Here is a 16,930-nt window from a genome sequence, read left to right on the forward strand (position 1 = left end):
GAAGGCTCTAACACCACCTAGCCGAAACGTCCAAGGTCACCATGTTCCTACCGAAACAACTGTGAACATTGACCACCAGAACTACAACTACTTTTATTTTGACGTCGACCAGTCATTTGGTTATCCCTCTTAAGCCAGGCTACAACAGACCCTATTTTTAAGGTCTACATTCCACTCAAAAGTGGTCCAGCCCACCAGTTCTTCATACAGCAGTCTGCCATCAGATGAACAATACATGTATGTCTCTTAAAACTGTGTGTCCTTTCTGGTGACACTTGCACACCTTAAACACCAAAGATACATTGTGGACTGTTTGGGCCTAAAAACGGATGCATTTGAAACACTCACTGCATTTGATGTATTTTCTGAACATACTTGTGGACTAATATGAAGTAATATTTAGCCAAACTATGCATATGTGAGTTCATACCACACAACTGTTTATGTGTTTTTTGGATTTGTTCCTACAGGACATTCTGTGATCTATTTATTTGATTTAAAGTGTCCTGTTCACTGTATTTTTTAACACAATTGTTTATGCACTTTTTTGGATTAGTTTCTACAGAACACTTGAGAACTCTGTGACTCACTTGATTTAAAGTGTTTTGTTTAAACTTTCCTTTTTTTTTAAACTACATGTGTAGCCAAATTAAAAAAAGGCAACAGTAGTTACAGTCCAGTGTTTGGATCATTCCTTTTCCAGTAAATACATATGCTTTAATGTCTTAATGTTGATTTCTGGAGATTTTGAAAATTATCACTGCAACAAATAATTGCAGCTGTAAATATTTGAGGACAAGGCCACCCCCTCGTACACAGTATTATGCTAGCCTTTTTGTCCTGTCTGACCCCAGGCTGTCCCTTATGTTACAAGTATTGTTATTAGCACACATCATGCCTCTGGTTTTTCCAGTGGAGTTGGTGTTGGACGGCAGTGAGGATGGCCTGATGAACTGCCATCAACTCTGAGACCTGACTACTATGGGGACCAATTTTGTACCCAGTGGAGGATTCCAGGGCATCATTCACCCAGGCATTCCCAACGCTGGCCACCAGTTCCTTTTCCAAGTTGTTGTCACCATGGTAGGAGCACCTGTCCACATAAACTGTGGGCATTCCCTGGTACTTCTCTTCTTCATAGACTTTGTGCGGGGAATTCAAGTACTGCCCCATGTTGTCCTGGGTTTTAAGACTTTCGTCTTCAAGACAGTTTTCTCTGGCACAATCATGCCAGTCAGCCAGACCTTGCGCGATGGGACTCTTCTTGTTTTGGCCACATCGGACCTCCACAGGAAAGCCTTGCATGGACAATATCCAGGAAGTAATTCTGGAATTACTCACATTTCCTGTCCGGATTCTGTTGCTTTGGAAGTATTGCAAAGACTGGTGTGGAGTCTCCACTACGATGTGTTCCCCCTGGATGAATGGGCGGTAATTTTTCGATACCCACAACATTTCCAGGAGTGCTTTCTCACAATCGTTGAATTTTTCCTCCACAGAGGATAAAGTCTTACTTGCATAAGAGATGACTTTATTGACCTTGTCATGCTTTTGATATAATACTGCTGTCAATAATGTATTCGAGAACCCTGTCTCCAAGAAGAACTCCTTGTTTTTGACAGGGTAAGCTAGACAAGGCACTTTTGAGAGACTTTTATTGAGTTGCTTTACAGCCTCGGCTTGTTCTGGACCCCACTCCCACTGGACCCCGCCTTCAACAGATGGATCAGGGGTCTTGTGACCTCTGCGTAATCCTCAATGTACTTCCTACTGTAATTAGTCTGTCCAAGGAGGCTTCTTAGCTCACGCAGAGTTGTGGGGTCTTTTAGCTTTAGGAGTGCTTCCACTTTCTTCTTCTGGTGACTGAGACCCTCAGGAGTTATTTCATGTCCCAAGAAATTGACACGGGTCCTGCCCCATTGTGCCTTCTGGAAGGACAGTTTTGCTCTGGCAACCCTCAACTGGGTCAGAACATAATGGATTTCTGCTATGTGTTCCTCCACAGTTTAGCTTTTTATCAGCGCATCATCCACATAGGCCATGTTACCCCTTTCACCCAAGTCAGGTATGGCCTTGTGTAGGAAGATGTTGAATTCATTGCCTGAGTTTATTTATCTGAAGGGAGTCCGGCTACACGTGTATTGCTGCCCTGAAGGTAAAGGCCACCTTGTATTGGTACTCCCTACTGACGGGCACTGTCCAGTATCCATTTGTCAGGTCAATAGCGCTATATACCTTTGACCCCTGGATCTGGGCCAGCCCTTGGTAAATGTAGGGAAGAGGCCATCAGGACATGTGGACTCATTTGTTTATCTCCCTAAGGTCTGCACAAAGTCTACATTGGCTATTTGGTTTTACAATCCCCAGCACCGGATTGTTGAAGGTGCTATGGACTGGTCGAATTATCCCACGGGACTCTAGGTTTTTGATTATTTCCGTCAGGGACTCCATGGATGCGAGAAGTAAGCGATATTGCTTCACAAACACAGGAGTCATTCCAGGGTCTGTGGGAATGGTGGTAGTATGGATCTCAGCGCGACCACAGTCGTACAAGTCCACAGCAAAGATATCTTGTAAATCTAAGAACACCTATTTCAACTTTTGCTTTTGCTCCAGAGTCTCACAGGCATCAGCAAGGTTGACCCACTCTTCAACCATTTGCCTGAAGCCTGGAAAGACTTCGGATTTTGCTATCTCATTGCCCTCCTCCAATTGGGTGCCGGGTGAAGATCCTGTCTCATGGTATGTCATCGTCATTGTCATTATCATAACAGTCATTGGGGATTGGTCCTATCAGTTAATTTCCTAGATCCATGGAAACATTTTGGTCATCAACCGCCATTCCAATAATGGTGCCTGCACCCAGAGTGATACTCCTAGGGTCGCTGTTATCCATCAATATTGGAATGGTGTTGTGTTCTACATTGACTAATGGTGTTGAGTTTAACCCCAACCCCTGCAGTTGGAGATGGGCATTGCCATGTACATAGGTGTCAGGATTTTGCAGTTTCTGTCCTTTTAATTTTTAAGTCAAGTGGGAATTGACGGGTCCATCCTGGGATGGTGACCTCCTCTCCAATTTGTCAAAAAGGGTAGCAGGCACTCCTCTCCAGAAAGAACATGACATGATAACCTGTTCTGAGATGAGAGTTTGCAGCACACGCTTTTTGCTCACTGCACCTTTCACAGATGGGAAATATCCATTTGCATATCAGTCTTTGTCCCACCCACATGGGCAGTCCAGCACCGAAATGCTATGGCAATTCCTCTCTGAACAAGAGTACCAAAAGCAACCCCATAAACGTGTTTCAGCCTTGTTGGGCCTCATCAGTGAGGTGAAGCTTTGTTTCTCTGAGCACAATGAGCAGGGAGTCCACGTCTTGTTGCCCCCAGGTAATTCAGGGTGACCAACCCCAAATTCCTTTCAAATATTTCAAAAAAGGTAGCAGGCCCTCCTCTCCAGAAAGAACATGACATGATAACCTGTTCTGAGATGAGAGTTTGCAGCACACGCTTTTTGCTCACTGCACCTTTGACAGATGGGAAATATCCATTTGCATATCAGTCTTTGTCCCACCCACATGGGCAGTCCAGCACCGAAATGCTATGGCAATTCCTCTCTGAACAAGAGTACCAAAAGCAACCCCATACACGTGTTTCAGCCTTGTTGGGCCTCATCAGTGAGGTGAAGCTTTGTCTCTCTGAGCACAGTGAGCAGGGAGTCCACGTCTGGTTGCCCCCAGGTAACTCAGGGTGACCAACCCCAAATTCCTTTCAAATATTTCAAAAAAGGTAGCAGGCACTCCTCTCCAGAAAGAGCATGACATGATAACCTGTTCTTAGATGAGAGTTTGCAGCACACGCTTTTTGCTCACTGCACACCTCACAGATGGGAAATATCCATTTGCATATCAGTCTTTGTCCCACCCACATGGGCAGTCCAGCACCGAAATGCTATGGCAATTCCTCTCTGAACAAGAGTACCAAAAGCAACCCCATACACGTGTTTCAGCCTTGTTGGGCCTCATCAGTGAGGTGAAGCTTTGTCTCTCTGAGCACAGTGAGCAGGGAGTCCACATCTGGTTGCCTCCAGGTAACTCAGGGTGACCAACCCCAAATTCCTTTCAAATATTTCAAAAAAGGTAGCAGGTGCTCCTCTCCAGAAAGAACATCACATGATAACATGTTCTGAGATGAGAGTTTGCAGCACACACTTTTTGCTCACTGCACCTTTCACAGATGAGAAATATCCATTTGTATATCAGTCTTTGTCCCACCCACATGGGCAGTCCAGCACCAAAATGCTATGGCATCCTCCTCTCCAATTTGAACTTCAACTGCATATGGCAGCAACTGGGCTGACCAAAATGCTTTTTCAGAATCATCAAAGCCCATGGGATTGCCCTCTATTTGGGACCATGCCTTGTAATGTATAAGGTCCAAATTAATAGCAAACCGATTGAGAATGTCTCTGCCTAAATAGAACGCAGCAGGGAAATCTTACATGACCCAACAATTATGATCTATGCTTTTGTCACCTATAGAAATTTTGAGCATACACCTGCTAGGAAGGAGATGATTGGTATTGGGAGTTTCCAGGCCCATTTCCCATTTATCGATCAACTTAAATGTGGGAATGGTTGGATCTTTTGGGAGTTTTCTGAAAATGGCTTCGCTGATGAAGCTCTTTCTGTTGTTCATGCACACTCGGACGAGAACAGGCTCTTTCCCCTCATTTAACTGAATAGGGAGCAACAGTTGTTCTCTCATTTTCTGATTTTGTCAGCTAAACTTTGAGCTGGTTTCTCATCACTTTTGACTATAGAATTGGGATTTGCAGATTGTGAATTAGTATACATTTTCAATGAATTTCCTTCCAGTGTGGAATGCCACTTGAAACTGGAAAGAAGGTTGATTTTCGGGAATGGAGAGGGGTTCCCATCACGAGTTTTTTGTCCTACAGCAATTACTGTAACGTCAGGTGTTTGATTATTTTGGAAACAAAACTCAATTTGATCAGATTTTTGTTCAACCATGTGGCATGTGCCATTTAAACTAACACAAATGACACTCTGTTTTAATTTTATTGGACGGTTATTCTGAGTCCAGACGACCTTGTTCACACGGTCTATTATGGGAGACAACCTGCGAAGGTTGTCATTCCCTAATAGACAGGGGGTTCCCTCTGGAGTTACAACTTTGACCGGGTGTTTCACCTTATGTCGCCCAATTTTTATTTCCAGGTCTGGAGTCCCCTTGACAGGAATTTCATTCCCGTCGAAGTTCTGGAGTTGTCCAGGAAGAGGGGTGAGAGGGATCTGGTGTCTCTCTCCCCTTCCTGAATTTAGCTGCTCAAAAGCCCTTTTTGACAGAAGAGTGGCTTGGGATCCAGTGTCCACAATTGCTGAAAATGCACATTGCCCTTTCATTCGAACGGAGGCATAGAATCTCCCCTCCTTCTCTTCAAGTGGGCAAAGGTAATGGGCATTTTGGGCAAGTTGGGTGATGAATTTCTTTATTTTGGGCTCCAACATGGCGGAGATTTGGACAATTTTCTGTGCCGGAGTCTCGAAATCTGTAATACAAATTTGGCATCCTGAAATAGATGGAATTTTGGAACCCCCTTTTTCCCTTAGCTCTGTGTTGCCCCCTCTTACCTGGTGGCAGTCACTAGAACCAATTTGTGGGAAGGATCCCTCCATTACATTTTTTTTTACAGGATGACAATTCTAGGGTTCAGGGATGGGTGTCTCTGAATCAGTCCCTACACCCACCCAGTCTACACTCAGATCTCTTGGGACCCATTTTTCTTTGGGAGGAATTCCCCCATCCCTGAAGGAGAAGATTCCCTTCCCAGAATCCTCTAAGGATTCTTCCCCTTCAAACTGGAGGACTCTAACTTCCTCCACAAAATGGGCCTTTTTGATGTCATTATTTCTCCTACACACCCTCTGTTCCCTGGGTTGCAGATTCATGGGGGCAGGAGATTTTATTTCTGGTTCGGGGGTGTCCAGGGGCTTTTCGCAGGTGAGGAAGGAAGCTTCCTCTAGAGCTTTACACCCCCTTCCTCCCTTGCCTCCTCCTCTGGAACCGGTGAGTTGTCAGGGTTCTCTCCCCGTCATTTTCCTGGGGTGCCAGACCCTTGGTTTGAGGGGTTCTGAGCCACCATGTTCATCTGAGGATTCTGCTGATCCCTCAACATGCGGCTCAGATCCTGCGGGAGGTTCTGGACGTGGCGCTTCAGTTGGGACACCTATTCCGGCAGGTACAGGGGTCTCTGTTCATACGTACGTGGTTCTCAGGAAGGGTAACTGTCCCTTCTCCCGGCATAACCTGGGTATTGGGGATTTTGGTAACCCTTGGCCTCCCCTCTCCCGGATTGGGTGGTCCCATTGGTGGGGTTACCTCCCTGACTACCACCTTTTGCTGATTGATCAGGTGGCCTTATTTGCCTCTGATTTGGCTGATGTTGGGACGGTTTATTTTTAGGTCCCCCTCATTTCTAGGTCTAAAATGGGGGCAACCTTCACCTCCGCCACCTTAGTAGCAGCATGGGTGTTGGTTGGTTTGGGTTTTTTTTATCTGATCTTTATTTTCTGCAGGTTTTTGGACCTCATAGATCAGGGTAGTCTGCTCTATTACCAAGTCCAGGGATCTTTTATCATGAAATTTCCTCACCAGCTGGGTCATTATGTATTTTGGGAGTGCATGAAAGTGGTTATGAATTCTCTGGAATTAGTGCGCAACCGCCTGGTAGTTTGTGCAAAGGCCAGTTTCTGCTCCTGCACAAATTCTCTTGGCACCTGATCTTCTCCGCATTGCAAATTGTAGGCCGCTTTGCACGCCTGTGGGTTTCTGTGGGCAGAAAAGTGCTTCAAGATGGCTGCCTTATAGGTGGACCCTCTTGAATGGTTTTGATCTTCCAGTCCAGCAAAGAAGCCTGAGTACTCCGGAGAGGATGTACATTTAGCATAATCAATGCAGTTCTGGCTACCTTTGATGTGAAAAGTGTCCATCTTTTGTTTATAGAGTTCCCGATGCTCCCAGACAGAATATTTTGCGTTTGTGTGGTACAGTGTTATTAAATTCCTAATGGCAATGGCCTTGATCTGCCTAATGGGGTCTTTCACCATGATTCTCCTCTGTTTATTTGGCTTCTTTTGCCGCGTTACCTAAGTCCACTTGCCCTCAGACTTCCAGCTGCCACTGTTGGAGGTCCCCTCATGATCTTCTAGGCATCCCCTGATTCTGCAAGCTTGTGAGGGGCTCGCAGAATGAAGGGGCCTAGTTTCTTCTCCCCTGTGGCACACAGGAGAGTAGTCTTCTGACTCCTCCCTGCTTCCAGGGGTGCAGAGGATCCCCCCACTGCCCTGATTGGGAGGATGTCTTCAGATTGCTCTTATGGGGCCTCATTTCCTGCTGTTTTTCTGCAATTTGAACCAAATGGTCCCTTTGGAGATAGTGCTTCTGTAGGTCTAATTCCCTGACTTTCTCCTCATAGGAGGCTTCCTGGTCAGTGACATCAGCCATGATATTTTTTAATCTATACATGGACGCCGGCCCATACATTTGTGAGGGGCACTGACCATTCAGCTCCATCATGCTAGGCCTATTTAAGTCTGGCTGCCCCATGATACCCAGTTCTTGTGAACCGGCAGACATGAATTCAGCAGTGGACATGAATTCAGCAGTGCCCTGGGCATACAAATTGGTAAGTGGGTTTGAGGCCCTTAGTACAGAGGCCATCACACTGTGATCAGGGGTTTCCCTGTCCCTCTCTACTTGTTCATGGTCCCTTAAGTTAGGATTTAGCCTGGTATACTCTTTCTCCTACCTCCCTAGTTTCTCCTTCTCAGCCCCTACCTCTTTATTGTAGGCAAAGGTCTGAGCCTTTTGCTCCGCTATCAAGGCTTGACTGGCTTCTATTACCTACTCTTGAGCTGCCACCTGCTTGTGCAATCTATTCTTCTCCTCACAGAGGGCCTTATTGTCTTTTTGTGCTGCCTGCATGGTTTGGGAACACTGAGACAATTTTTGTTGCAGGATATTCACCTCCTGAGTTTGCACATTTTTAGTTTGGGTGTTCTCTTCCAGAGCACCTTCTACTTGTCTGGCGTGCTCCAATAACTTTTCGTATGCTACTTTTAGTTCATTTAGTTTCTGGAGTCCTAACTCTCTTTTCTGTAGTTCTGTTTTTAGGTTGCACACTTCCTGATATAGGGCGTCTTTCTCCTGATTTAGGGTGCCCCTCTGTTCAGCCAGATCGTCCCTTTGTTGCTTGATAGCATTTAATCTCTGGCGTTCTTGATCAAATTCTGCTTGTGCGTGAAGTTTTTTAAATAATTAATGTATTACTTTCCTCATCCACTTTCTCAATCTGCTTTTGTAACACAATGATTTGTTCTGAGCAAACTTTATTATATTTTAGTTGTTGATTTAGTTTCTGTTGACTCTCTTCTAGAGAGTCAGCCTTTTCATGACACTCCTCTTTCAATGCATCTAATTGGGACTCTTGGTCTGAATATTAGGTTGTTGTAGGGCCAAGTCCTCTTTTAGCTGTTTAATGTAATTTTCCAATCCTAGCTCAGACTCTTGGCTTCTTTTGCAATTTTTCTACCGCTAATTTTAATTCAGTCTGGACTTGGTTGAAGAGTCTGGACTGGTTATGTGCAAGGGTTCTGTTTTCTTCACGTTTTGCTGCATCACTCCCATATGGAGATACATGTAGGCTGTGATTCTGAAAATTTTAATCTGCTCCTCTTTAATTTTCGGAGTCATGTACAACTCTCTCAAAGCTTGATGAAATAGGCCACCGTCCTGCCACGTATCCATGTCCATGGCGGTGACCTGTTGCATCATTTCTTTCAGCCAGACCGCCTCATCTTCCTGTGCCCATTCTCCTCTGACAAATAATTTGTGCAGAAGGTGCTCCCTGTCCATATTTATCTCTACTGAGGTCATTTTGGAGAGTGTTGTTTCTTCATTAATTTATTTATATAAGGGTAACCTATATTCTGTCGCTTGTTTGTCTATTTTGGGGTTGATTTTGCTATAATTTTATACACAGGGCTGGTACCTAGGATCTATGTATGGGAGACACTTTTTACAGCGTAACACAGCTTTCTAGCCCCAGGGTATCCCTACCTTGAGGGTTAGCCTGCTGTGTTGAGCTGCCATGCTTGGCAACACTTACCCAATCCCCGGCACAAGTACCTAAACTGTAAGGATTCTAATCGGGCGTCATACACCAGACCAGGACTCTTGCACTTAGCCCAGGATGTAGCGCTCAATTAAAATACGTTTTCTTTATTTCCTAGAATTCGGATTGAGCCCCCAAAAATTGCATTTAAACTGTAAAACTTTCTCATTACTTCTTTGTCCAATGGCAGAAATAATAGTCTTAAAGTTTATTAATTGAAATAGTCTTTTGAGCTAGATGGCCAGCATTGTCTCCCAAATAAGGGCACAATTTCCAAGGTTGCTCTGGAGTTGGGTTTGAAGCCCCCCAGTTGAAGTTGAGGGGTGGTGTTACTTGCAATTTCACACCTAAGTGTCCTGGAACTCTATTGTACCAGTCCGGAGCCCAGTCACAAAGTCTGACAAGCATGTGAGAAGCCTCCTCTTGGTCCATTCATAGTTTCCAAGGGGCTGGTCCCTTCGGGGGAAGATAGGTCTTGTTCCCCGGAAGCAAATGTCATTTGAAGCCAGACCAGGAAACCCTGTTCTGTGGCTCCACAGTAAATGCACTTATTTATTTACTTATTTTTTTTTTCTGAATCAGAAGCAAGTCTGTTGAAATAAAACATCCTATATATGTTTTCAAACAAACCCCCGTCCCCCTTACATTTCTAGGCAAGGACAGGGCCTTAACTCAACCATTTACTTTTAAGCAGATATTTTTCTTGTTGGTAAAAGCAATCCTTTTTACACATGATTAATTTTCCTCTTACACAGCAATCTGTTTCTGTTCAAGGCAAAAGTCGACTGACACTAACATACGCACAGAGAAATAGGGCTTCTTTTGAAGAGTTCAGGTGTGATATTTTGTTGCAAAGTGAAACATTTGCCCATACTGCTGGGAGTAAAGTTCTTGGTGATTCCATAGATCCTACCTGGCAAAGCCTGTCATTCAATGAAAAATGCTTTCTTTTGCTGGAGCACAACCTGAACATGGCTGGGCATAGCTGAGTCTCACTGGAACCAACTGTGCACTGCTGAAACGGTAGAAAAAAGGCATCAGAGCGCCATCATTTTAAATTTCCTTTTTCAATGGGAAATTTTCAGCTAGCAGCAGAGCAGCACTGCTTTTCAATTATTTTCTTTTGTGCACATAAGGAACACGCTGGCAGCCTTTCTCGGTGGGTTCCATGTTCCATCTTGCCCCATATGTGCTTGGCAAAGGCAGCACAGCCATTATTTTGGTGACTGCAAAACACCGTTTTCTCTTTAAGGCAATGCAATGGTGCTAAAAGGAGCCAGCACAGCCATTCTGCTGGTACTGCTGAATTGCAGCTTGGTGATGGAGGGGAATTCTGCTGGGTGGGTAAATGTACCCCACAGATTCTATAACATTTTTTTTTTTAGAAATTGTCTTGATGGGTTACATGATTTGGATATTTTTCAAGTGAGTTCTATAAAATGGGGTTATGTTAGTTCACAGTAAAAACTGGAAAAGAAAGTGCTGAAGAACAGAAATTCAGCATAAATCTTAGAGTCACCCCCTAACCAATGTTTGACCCTCAGCTCATTTAATCTGGCATTGCTAACCTGTCCCAAACCTTTCCTAACTGTTACCCTTCAGAGGGATTTCGTTCTCAGGGTGTGATCTTCAAAAAAGCTTCATTCATGGTTTCACTGGATAGAGTGTTGCTTCCTCTATAATAATAGTGTGCATTGATATATTGGCTATCACAGCTACTTATTTATTTGTTCTCCAATGGCAACACTACTTGAAAACAATGCCCCTCCTCGAATCTCAGTTTGTCTGGATACAGACACCCTCCTAGTAGTTTCTAATCTGCATCCACTATCTATGCTGTGGTATGTGTAGCTTTCCAATTGCTTTCATTTTGTCTCATATATCCATGCTTGAGCACGTTTGCATTTGTTGAGGCATCTAATCTGAGTTGTTTGTCTATTCTGGATTATGTGCACCTTTTTATTAGGATCGGTGTCCTGTGTTTCTACTATGGCCGGTCACCCTCCCTTGTGGCTGCTATTGATGAAAAATGTCTGGTAGATATGCTAGAGCACCAGTACCCTTGTCATGGACTGCTAATGTTGGCATTGCAATGCTATTTGTTTATCATCCTGATTATAACAAGAAGGAGGAGGCTAATGGGACAAAAATGGCATACCCTTGCTTATTTTGATTGCTACGAAGCAGCATATCAAGCTATTGAATGTGAATGCGATTGAGGGGGGAGCAACCAGATAGTCTGGTTCCCTGGTTCGATGAGGGGGGCACCAAAGGTATCCATGCTATAGGACCAAACAAATTAAAGGTGGCCCTGCCATTACTCCAACCCAGGAGGGCTAGAACCTCAGTGCAACTCTTCATAGGGATGCCTTATGTCTCTGTTCTGTACCACCTGTATCATGACTTTCCAGATTTCTATTCCTGGAAAAAACTGCTCCCGGAAACCTGAAGAATGATTAGCCAAGCCTGCAACCCTGCTCTTCTGCCATTTAGTGGAACTGGCCACCTCAGTAGGTGCGAAGTATGGTGGTGCTTATGGGCCCAGGGAAGAAGGAGTGGTTATTCTTGTTTTAGGACCCACCTTTAATAGTGTTTGCTTGTCTACCACAGCCCCAATAGCTTGCTGATGTTCCACATATACGCCTGAATACTTTCTTGAGCTGACAGCTGCCCTGCCTCCTGTTCCAAGGATGTCCCAGTTGGTGCTGCTGGCCCTTGGGTAGGCTTCAGTTCCTTGGTTGGCGCAGTGCTGCCTTTCCTGGGGCTTTACACTGCCTTAACATCAATTCCTCTGAGAGCTTTCATGAGTCCATTCGTAAAAATATAAAACTTCCCTTCTGCCATCCACAGAATACATTGTGAGTGCTCAGCCCTGCTACCAAAAGGTGAGGCCAGGTCTCATTGTAAATACCTTAATTAAGAATTGGGAATTCTGTGGCGTCAGAGAATTTAAGAAGTGACTGATAATATTGGATCTATGTGTCTAGATCAGTAGCAAAAGAGAGACATTGTGGATGGCCGCATGCCGAATGATGCCCCGCAAGTCCACTCTGTGCTTCTCTCTTTCCCCCTCACCACTTTTGGGGTGTCCCCCGCTTCTCTTCATTCCTACTACATGGCACCCTTCCATCCCAACTTCCACCCTTTCATCCCATGCCCCCCTTCACACTCACCTTTCACCTGCATGCCCAGCCGCCCGCCTCCCTAGATTTCACCATGGGGATGCGTGACACACTGCTTCCTGCTTGTGATACGTGGACCCAAATGATAATATCACTTTTTGTGTTGAATTTAATGCAATATTCTTCATAATTGTAATCACTGTAGCAGAAGTAGTAGGTCTTAGTTCTCAACTGTCATGTTTAGGCACCCATTCTACCTCTGCAGGGTACAAAGCAGCACATGAAATACCATGACATGCCAGAATTCCCCTCATATAATTCACCTAGTGTAGGCCAGACAAGGCCTGTTAGTAAAAAGTAGTGTTAGAATATAGCGCCTAGGGACATGTGATGCGCTATACACTTGGAGAGCAATCTATACTGCAATGGTACATCTAGTACTTTAAAACAGCAGGAAGCACTCAAAGTGCTGAATCCTGTATATGGTTCACATTTGCAAAGTAGCCTCTTATCGAAGTTTGTGTTTTTATGTTACTTTTCATTTATGAATTTATGTAACCACTTAGTAAAGAAAAATACCTAGAAGCTTGATTGCTTACTCAAATATACATGTATCATTACATATTTAGCTCTGATTAGGATTCTATTTGCTTACATATTGATCCAGCAAGCACATTCGGTTGTCTTCTTCCCCAAATAAAGGGTTAAATGGCAGTCTGCTGAATAAGCCACTGCACCATGTAAAAAGTCCTTGACTTCGTACCTAGATGTTGTTTGAAGCATCTTACTGTGCCATGATGATGATAACAAGACAATGTGACTAGACATAGCAGAGCATCTTGCTTATAGAGCAAGTTTGTGATGATTAATAATAAAATGAGTTGATTCAAAAGCCTTGCGGGCAGCTGATATGCCACCAGACACTAAGATTTGTTATTGCAGTCCGTACTGAAGGGGAGGTGTCTTTGTAGGATGTTTACACACATCATGCATGTGAGGCATGGTTTAATCCCAGGTAACATTGGTCTGCATAAGAAGCTGGGGAACTGCCTACCGAGTGACCTGTAAGTTTAATAATTAGGGGGTTTCTATTTAGACCATATATAAACACCATGGGCCTCATTACAATCTTGGCGGAATGGGTTAACGGGTGCCGCAAATGGATGCGGACCCGTTAAACCCATTCCACCTGATTACGAGGTCCCCTTGCGGAACCCGGTAAGGACGCCTGGTAAAACCAGGCATCATTACCGGGTCACACGAGGGGACCAGGGAGCTAACAACGGGCCGGTCGTAATCGGGCCATTGTTAGCTCCCTGCACCCATTCCCATTGAGCCCTATGGGGGCTCGATTGGGAATGGGGAAGGTCCGGGCCCGGGTTCCCTGAGGGAGGAATTACCGGGCCCTCCAAACTCAGAATGGCCCGGTAATTCCCCATTCAGGGAACCTGGACCCGGTTTTGGAGGCAGCCATGCCGCTGATAGCGGCATGGCTACCGCCAAAGCCGTAATGAGGCCCCATGAAAGTTTAGCTGACTGGCTGGCTGACTAGATGAGACAAGCTGAGATGACGGGATGCTCTTGGACATATCCCAGGGGATAGTAGGCCTCTTTTAGAAGCCTGCATCTTATACCTTGCATTGATTTTATTTTGCTTGAATGTTCTCAGTTCCATGATGCTGGTCTTATCCTGATTGAATAATGTGTTTTCTCATTGTTTGCATTTCATTTCATTGATGCTTTTTGATATATGCTTTTTGATTTAGCTTGGAACTTTGAATTAAGCAGTATCTTTGAACTTAGTCTAGTCTGGGTGGTCCCTTCATAGAACCCGCAACACAACTTAATGGTACTTCATTTACTGCACAGAAGGATCAAGGACAGAGCTGGCCCTACCAGGATTCAAACAGAGAACAGATGTTTTGGGTGAGCAATTAAGCCAGTTGGGTAAACGTAGGCTCCCGAAAATTCACACACCACATCCAGTTTCAGAAAGTTCTGTCATGCAAAGTGCAGCTAGATCTAAGCCAAGGCTGGGCTGAAGGGGTCCAATCTGCAATGCAGGGGCGTAACGGGCACCCCTCCAGCCCCTCTGCTACTGGTGAGCCCCTGCTTCTCAGTGGCCCCCACGTTGGTTGAAGGGGTGTATATTTTTCTGGGTGACAGGTAGGTCAGGATATTTACTGCATGTTTCAGGCCCGCCCCCTCATTGTGTGCTTCGTCACTGTTGGCACAGGTCACTTGACAGCTTGGAAATAAAATACATAACCCGCTTTGACAAATTATGTCCTTGAAGATGGACTCTAGGGCATATAATGTCAGACAGTGCATTTGCACCCCAACTCTCGGCCTCTGCTCTACTTGAAAATGAGCTGAGCCGAGGAGTAGAGAGTGGAAATGAATATGAATTTTTGTAGCAGCCCTTGACAGCTCTTCCTAAATGTAATCTATGCTGAATTTATGCGTGCTCCTTTTGACATTCTGGTAGAGTACACGGTAACCTTGTCTGCAGCCTGATTGCCTCGCATCCATTGCTCCTGTGCGTGTCTCCTTCTGGTGGCTTGCAGGGCAAGACACCCTTGGAGCAATCATCATGTCCTCCCTGGATCAATTAATACCTCCTGCACAGGAGCCTTCACAGTTAAAACAGATTCCTCTGAAGTGTTAAGCTGACGTTCCTGAGGTTATCAGAAATATTATTCAGCCATCTCATGATATAAAGGACCTCCAGGTGTGGCATTTGAACCCAGAGCACAAGCTCCACTAGAATACAACGGGGGTTACACAAGGAATTGCCAACTGGCTAGAGTGTAGAATCCCTGGCTTTTTTGATTTGTATTAGTTAATAAAATGATGCAGGTAATTCCATTTAAGGGAGGGAAATATGCTAATCAGATTCCCCTTTCATAAACACCATGCCAAATGCATAATGTGCACTGTGGCCAGCTGCATCAATAACCTGATAGCAGTGTTTGCTCTCCAGTGGCACAGAGCAGGTCCAGGGGTCACAGGTACCCTCTTGACAGCTGCAGTGATAGCCAAGTGTCTGCAGCACAGGGGCTGCATTTAAGCTATGCACCCTGTTCCAAAAACTACATAACTGTGAGGAGGAGGTCCTGGTGGCACACTAAACTGTACAAACATCCCACCTCGTCTTCCGCAAAGCCATCAAACACTGCTATTTTCCTGAACTTGCCAGCTGATTAGCCAGCACACATAATATGCCATGTATTGTACAGTATGTCAATATACAATTGTAAAGTAATGATTATACATGCAACACATTATGTACGCTCCATGTAACTAAGTCTTTTTCCCCATGTAACAGCGCCTCGATGCCCTCGTGCTGTTTCAGTGCTTTGTTAATTAAAAACATTTTAAATTTCAAATAAATACAAATTAGCCATACATGAGTTTAGGCTACGGTTTACAGCATCTCCCATAGTTTACAAGCCGCATGAATTTGCTATTGCACATGTGTCAGCCCTGCGAGACCAGTTTAGCTGTGGAAGTGTTATGTGCATTCACCTCAGACAGGCTATCCTTGCTGCTGCTTGCAGGGCTGTAGACTGGGGGAATTGCCTCTCTTTGTTCCTTTGTGAGGGCAGTTAACACCCGCCCCAGCTACTGCACAGGAAGCTGTCCTGGAAACAAGAATCAAAGGGCATACCCATGTCCAAAAGGAGTTGCCTCCAACCAGGGTGCTGCATATCAAAAGCCCATTGATTCTAGATTCTATTGACAAGGGGAGGTGGTGGGGTTAGTGTAGACAGAGGGAGCTCTTTACAGCTGAGAAGAGTTGCACAATCTTTTTTCTCTTTGCCTCTATCTTTCCCTCCTGCCCCCTCCACTTCCTGTTGCACAAAGGAATTTTGGTGTGATGTCAGATGGCAAAGCCCACTTGTTCCAAGAACTGGATTGGAACCCTAAAACAGGCTAACTTCAGTTCAATCACCTGGGGGATTTAGCCTTTAAATGAAGATGGCCCCCACCTCTTATTTGAATTATCCCTGGACTTCAAATCTTCAAGAAGGTTTTGTTGGACACGGTTGGGAGAGCTGTCCTTTCCAGTGTCCTCCAATTGCGAGGTGAAGGCAGGTGCTCCAAGGCAGAGGCAAGCTTTGTCAACTAACCATGCCCATGGACATTGGAGGTGATCTGCTGCTGGAAGAAGACCTGCATCGCTGCCACCCACACTGCTGCCAATGACCTCACTGTGATGAAAAGCCCCTGGAAGTGTGTGCCTGCCTCTGTCATGTGTGGGAGTCTGATAAAAAGGACTCATCTTGTCCCTGAGACCATGAAATGGGACTCGTAGCTCCTGAGACCTAAGACAGCCAAGATTCCTGCCACTTTGCCATTCAACCGCTGCAAGCCGTGATTCGAACATGTTTGACCCAGATCCAACCGCCAGGACCGTCCGGTGCTGCCTTTGCCGCTCTCTTAAATTTGAACCTCTGTCCCACACAATCCAACCCGTTCACTTCTGCACTGTGCCATCCCAAAGCACGTCATTGCCTCGGCTCAAATAAAAAAGTACTGCAGCACCTGTGCTGCTTGATCCGATGTTCGGACAGCCATCCTTCATCATTGCCAATGAGTCGCTGAT

The sequence above is a fragment of the Ambystoma mexicanum genome, chromosome 8 (assembly GCF_040938575.1).
Source record: "Ambystoma mexicanum isolate Mex_15411 chromosome 8, UKY_AmexF1_1, whole genome shotgun sequence".
NCBI lineage: Eukaryota > Metazoa > Chordata > Amphibia > Caudata > Ambystomatidae > Ambystoma > Ambystoma mexicanum.